We start from the raw sequence: 6553 nt of genomic DNA on the forward strand, positions 1-6553 counted from the left end.
GAGGCCGGAGCGGGGGGCGGTGTCAGGGAGTACGGCTTTCCGCAGCACCTCAAGGCGTTCTCCACCTGCCACCTAGGGGGCCTCAGGACCACTTCACAGGTGAGGAAACGGGATTGCGGGGAGCTCAGAGGTCACAGGAGTGGCCCAAGGTTTTACAGCAAGAATGAAGAGGACTCAAAAATCCTCTTTACTACATTTTGCTCTAGGGAGGGTTCCTTGAGGGGAAGTGAGTGGGCAGGGGCGCGATGGTGATGGGGCTGAACCAGGAGAAGCTTGGACGTTGATACCCTCTGCCTTACCCAAATCCCTAGTCCTCTCTGTTGCAGACGAGAAAATAGAGTAGGCTGGAGGGACCACCACTTTTGTTTGGGGGATGAGGATGGGAGAGGGACGGGGTGGAAGGAACAATTTTGAAAGAATTAGAGTTTCTTCCAAGTGCTGGGGAAAAGATATCAATAAACTCACAGCTCTACTGTTCTTGTCTTTCCTTGTCAAAACCGACTTTTATTCGTCCGTTTGTTCTTTTGTTATCTCTGCGAACATCTCCCAAGTCTCAATGAGTGTCAGACAGTGGCCCCAGAGTTCACCTGGATGAGTCATTGTCCTTAAGAAGCTCCTACCTGATTGCAAATTGGTGCAGCCACTATAGAACATAGAATGGAAGTGCCTCAAAAAGTTAAAAATAGAACTACCTTATGACCCAGCAATTCCACTTTTGGGTATTTCTCTGAAGAAATCCAAAACACTAATTCAAAAAGATATATGCACTCCTATGTTTACTGCAGCATTATTTACAATAGCCAAAATACGGAAGCAACCTAAGTGCCCATCAATAGACGATTGGATAAAGAAGATGAGGTACATACCCACAGTAGAATATTACATGGCCATAAAAAAAAAAGAATGAAATCTTAACCTTTGCGACAACATGGTTGGACCTAGAGGGTATTATGCTAAGTGAAATAAGTCAGAGAAGGAAAAATACCATATGATCTCACTTATATGTGGAATCTAAAGAATGAATGAACAAACTAAACAGAAACAGACTCATAGATGAAGAGAATAAGCCGATGGTTGCCAGATGGGAGGGGGCTTGGGGGGCTGTGTGAAAAAGATGAAAGGATCAAGTACAAATTGGTAGTTGCAAAATAGTCAAGTGGATGTAAAGTACAGCATAGGGAATCTAGTCAATAATATGGTAATAACTATGTGTGGTATCAGATGGATACTAGACTTATCAGGGTGATCACTTCGTAAGTCATAAAAATATCTAATCACGATTTAGTACACCAGAAATTAGTATAATATTGTACGTCAACTGTAATCAAAAAATAAAAATTTTATTTTTAAAAAAGAGATGAATCATTCCCGCATTTTGCAGTTTGATGGGCCCGTTGTTTAGTTTTATTCTGTCTGGACCTAACTGTTCTTACTTGCTAAGTAGAGATAATGATTATAAGGATTAAATGGGTAAATTTGTGTAAAGTCCTAAATTTTGCCTGGTACAATAGAATCACTCTGAGTGTTTGCAATTATTATTGTCTGTCGTAGTTTTCTGATGAGAGGAGAGGACAGCCCAGTCTCAACCCAGGTCACAAACACCCCGGTGAAAACTTTGATTTGCATCAAGACTCAGTCCCAACCCGGGGCAAACTTGACCTCTGAACAGTCCCATATCATTTCGTCGGTTGCTCTGGGACCTTTTTGGGTGTTGATGTCAGAGACAGGTTGAGCTCCCTCTTCTGGTGTCCACCAGAGAGGATTCCTGAGAACCCAGCTGGTCTCTGTGGGGTGGGGGCTGTTGGACAAAGCTATAAATTCTACTTCGGAGCATTTGGGCGGGCAAACCTCTACTATTTTTTCTGCGAGTAACAATGAACTTTTACGAACATGGTTAATAGAACCAGCTAAAGTTTATCAAGGCTTGTTAGGTACCAGCTGCCACGACATGCACGGTTTTATTTAATTCTTAGCCCAACTCCTTTTATGGAAGGGGGAACTGAGGCACAGTAGAGTCAAGTAACTTGCCCAGGTACAAATCTGGTAAACGGTGGGTTCAAGATTTGAACTCCGATTGTTTAACTCCAGAGTGCTGTATTTTTTGTAAACTTTTTACCAAAGAAAAAACACTATCAAAAACTGCAAAAATCATAAGCATATACTGGAAGAATTTTCATGGCGTATGCGCCCACCTCATCAGAACCCAGATCGAGAAGCCGAGCATCACCAGCCCCTCATGCCCAAAGTCTTTGCACTCCGTTCTAGTCTTTTTCCACCCACTACTCTGACTTCCAATATCTTCGATTAGTGCTATATGTTTTTGAACTTCATGTAAATGGTACCTATACAGATCGTATTTTTCACCTGGTTTCTTTCGCTTGACGTTATGTGCGTGAAATTCAACCAAGTCGCTTGAGGTTTCATTCATTCTCGTTCCTGTGTTGCATTCCATTGTATTAATTATCTGTTCCTGCATAACACATTGTGGTAAAGGTAGGGGCTCAAAACAACATATACTCGTCATCCCATGGTTTCCGTGGGTCAGGAATCCTGGTACTGGTCACCTGGTCACACAGGCTGCGGTGAAGGTGTTGGCCTGGGCTGAGGTTTCATCTGAGGCTTAACTGGGGAAGGGTCCCCTTTTGAGTTTATGCGGTTGTTGGAAAGATTCACTTCCTTGAGGGTTGCAGACTGAGGGCCTTGACTACTCCCTGGCTGTTAGCCAGAGGCCCCTCTGACTTTTAGACTCACCTAGCAAGATGGAAGTTACAATTTTATGTAATATGATCACAGAAATGACATCCCATCACCTTTGCAGCAATCTGTTGGTTAGAAGTAAGGTACATGTCCAGCCCACACTCAAGGGGAGGAGCTTACACAGAGCTGTGAACACCAGGGATAATTGGGGGGCCATTGGATGTGTCTTTTGGTGCACATGCACATGTACACATAACTCTTGGGTATATATACCTAGGAGTAGAATCTCTGGGTCATAGAGTACACACGTGTCCAGCTAGAAGAGATTTGCCAAATGGTTTTCCAAAGCACTGGCACCACCCACTCTCCCTCAGCGATATATGAGATGTATGCCCACTCAGTTAGAACACATGCTTTTACATATTCTCCTCCCCACTCTCTTTACAGAGGGAGTTTTTGACTTGGGAAAATAGGGCCTAAACCTGGTCCCATGTCAGAAGCACCAAATTCCCAACCACATCTTCAGACTTCTTGATCCTTTGAGGGCTAGAATGTAAACTGGAAGGCACACTCCATGAGGCAGGGGTCCTTGTCCTGCACCCCTGGTGCTAGGGTAGTACCTGGCATGTAGTTGATATTCAATATAGAATTTTTTTTTTGATTAAATGAGCGAATTTAGGAACTGTTGTTCAAAGAGCTGGGCCTCAGGGGGGTGTGAACTGCTGAAATCAAGAGGAAACTTTGATGTGTCTGAGTCTGTGTGCATTTTCCTAGGAAGAGGTCCCAGAGCCTTAACCAGATTTCTCCCTGACAAAGGTTAAGAGGCATTGTGATCGTCTGGCTTATTTTGTCACATAAAGAAACAGATAGTCCTGGGGAAGGAGGCGCAGGAAATGTGTACAAGGCTCCCGGTGCTTGACAGAGTTTAGAAGTGAGAAGAGGGACAGTGCTTGCCTAGGACACCTCAGAAGCTGACCCTTTGCTTGTTTTGACCTTTGACCCATGATGGCTCTTTCCCCACAGGGCCTCCCCTGTGTCTGTTTATCGAATGGCAATTTCGAGAATGCCTTGGAGGCCCTGAGTTCCCAACGGTGGCAAGCCAACATGAGCTCCACCTTTTGAGCAAAATCTCTTTTAACTAACAGAAAGCCTCCCATTTGATCTGGTTTGAGATGACCTCATCCTTTGCCACCTTCTCTGTTTTCCGGAGGTTTTGCAACGTCTCGCTGCTGTCCGCATTCTTTTCTCATTTGAACGGTGCTCCTGTTTTGAGTTTGTTTTTTTTTTTTCGGGTCATTCCCGTCACATGCTTTTTATCTTCCTTCCCAAGCAGATCAACCTCTTGCCTCCCTAGACATTTCTTCTCAGGTTTCCTCTGAATCATTTCACTTGGTCTAATTATGTCCAGTTTTTCCTCCTTCCTCACTGTACTCTACAGAGACCCTCTCTTTTCTCCAGAACAACTGTCCTTTTCTTTCCAATCCCTCACCCCAATCCTCATCTTTCACCATGTTTTCTGACCTCTTTTAAAAACGGATTATTTTTTGAAACTTCAGTCGCAAAGATCATCCCTTTTAATCTGAGGCTGAATTTGGATCACTGTCAAGAAGCCAGGGAGACAGGAATGTTGCTGGGCAATTAGGATCCTCAGCAGAAGGGATGAGCACCCAACAGGGGCAGGGTGAGGGGTGGGGAGGTCAGAGGAACCTGGGGATGGAGAAGGAGGGACATTCTTCTGCTTGAGAAAAGACTAAGTAAAAGGAAGCATTTGACATTTGACCTGACTTGTGAAGGATGGGTAGGGTTTCAGGAGGCAGAGCAGGGAGAGAAGACTATGGTAGAAGGAAGGCACAGTGGAAATTGTGGGGCTTGGAGTGGGGGTGGTGGTCAGAAAAGACTAAGTAAAAGGAAGCATTTGACATTTGACCTGACTTGTGAAGGATGGGTAGGGTTTCAGGAGGCAGAGCAGGGAGAGAAGACTATGGTAGAAGGAAGGCACAGTGGAAATTAAGGCTAGAAATGGGTGTTAGGAGAAGCTAAGATGGTGATACAGATAGGGGAGGCTAGGCGCTGAAAATGCAAACTCACTGGTCATGGTCAGTCTTCAGATATGTTTGTTTGGCTTTCACACTGTGTGAAGACTTTTAATTAGTTGCTGAAGGGACAGCCCTCTTTCTGTGGAGTGACAGAGAAACTCGTTTAAACTGGCTTCAGCATGAAAGCAAATTCACTGGAGTCTAGAGGGGACAGCTGGGTTCAGGCCCAAGTGATGTCATCAGGCCTTGGCCTCTCTCCAGCTCATGGCATTACTTTTAACCATGTAGATCCAACCAGACAGAATCTCTGTATAATTGTCACAAAAAGGCTGCCATCGCTCCAGCCTTTACATCTTCTCAGTTTTGAATCCCACCGGGAAGAGTGAGAGTCTTTTTCCTGGCAACTCCTGGCTCTATTCTTGCATCTAGAGCAACAATCTGCTAGGGCTGAAGAAAGGCTGTCCTCTTTGGAAATAGCCTATGCTCTCCCTGCCCACTGCATTGCTCACATCTCTTCCCTGGCTTCTTGAGTTTTCACCCCCAGCATAATTTAATTCTGTAAACAAATCTGTTCCTCCTACCAGGTGGGTGTGCCCAAAGTACAGGGGTCGAATAGCATTCACTGTGCTCCCACAAACTCCTGAGGACAAATGCCTGGCCATGTTTAATCATTTCATTCCTTGCTCATTTTAAAATTCTTCTTTTAAAAAATATTTAATACATAGTGATTTTCGAATCACCGTCTGAATTTCAATGTCTGAAGCCTTTGTGGGGTGGGTCTCAATATATTGTTTGTTGTTTCTGCTTACTCTGGCTCATACTGACTTGTTTCTTGGATGTTTAGTAATTTGATTGTGATATCATTTTTGATAGAAATTAATCTGTGGGAATCCTGAGGGGTCTGACTCCTGACTGCTTTCCTCCGTTTTTTTTTTTTTCAGCTGGACGCCAGGCATGCTAATAACTTGCGATCACTTGCATTTACTTTCTCAGCTTGGAGTTTTCCTACTGAATGTGTGGAGAGTAAATTTGAATCCCAGACCCATGTGGTTACAAATTCTTGGGGTGACAATTATCATCATTATTATTGTGACCATTATTAATTGTCCCCTCCAGAGCCACCTTGAAAATAGATAGGTTGCCTCATAGGCTTCCTTTTCCAGCAGTCCAGAAAAAAAATTGAAAAAGCCCTCCGTTTGCTAGGATGTATATAGCACCTTCGAGGGGGATTGCTTAGTATGGGCATTTGAGACTGGGCTAGTTTACCTTACAAAGGGCCAAGGCTTAACCTCCCATTTCCTGTACCCGTTAACTCTCCCAATTGGTAGAGGTGTTTATCCTCGGGAAGTCCTGGCTTCCTCTTCTGCTTATAGTTTGGTCGTAGCTCACTCTGCCTCTGTCATGTGTGTATATGTGTTCCTCTGGGATCGTGTACATTAAAAATTATTTTTTATTATGGAACTTTTTTAAAAAAACACCTACAGCACCTGGTCTTCCTAGGTAGTTTCCCATCCAAGTACTAACCAGGCCTGATCCTGCTTAGCTTCCGAGATCAGACGAGATCAGGCACATTCAGGGTGGCAGGGTTGTAGACTATTATGGGATTTTTTTTTTTAAACACACAAAAATAGGGAAAAGAGTGCAATTAATACCATGTAGCCATCATCCAGCTTCGACATTTTTCCAATTTTCTTGTATTTCCTTTTTTCTTCCTTTTTGTTTTTTCCTGGATTAATTTAAAGCAAATTATATCATTTTACCCACAAATACTTCCTAACTGAAAAGAAGTCCTTTGTTCCCCTTGTGGATGAAAAAGGAGC

The 6553-nt window shown here is 43.7% G+C and overlaps 1 pseudogene; it reads right to left on the reverse strand.

Moving 5' to 3' along the window:
• Positions 1 to 6208: 6208 nt before the first annotated feature.
• On the reverse strand, positions 6209 to 6327 carry LOC112481789 (annotated as a pseudogene).
• Positions 6328 to 6553: the final 226 nt, after the last annotated feature.

Source organism: Pteropus alecto, unplaced genomic scaffold (genome assembly GCF_000325575.1).
Source record: "Pteropus alecto unplaced genomic scaffold, ASM32557v1 scaffold125, whole genome shotgun sequence".
Lineage (NCBI taxonomy): Eukaryota > Metazoa > Chordata > Mammalia > Chiroptera > Pteropodidae > Pteropus > Pteropus alecto.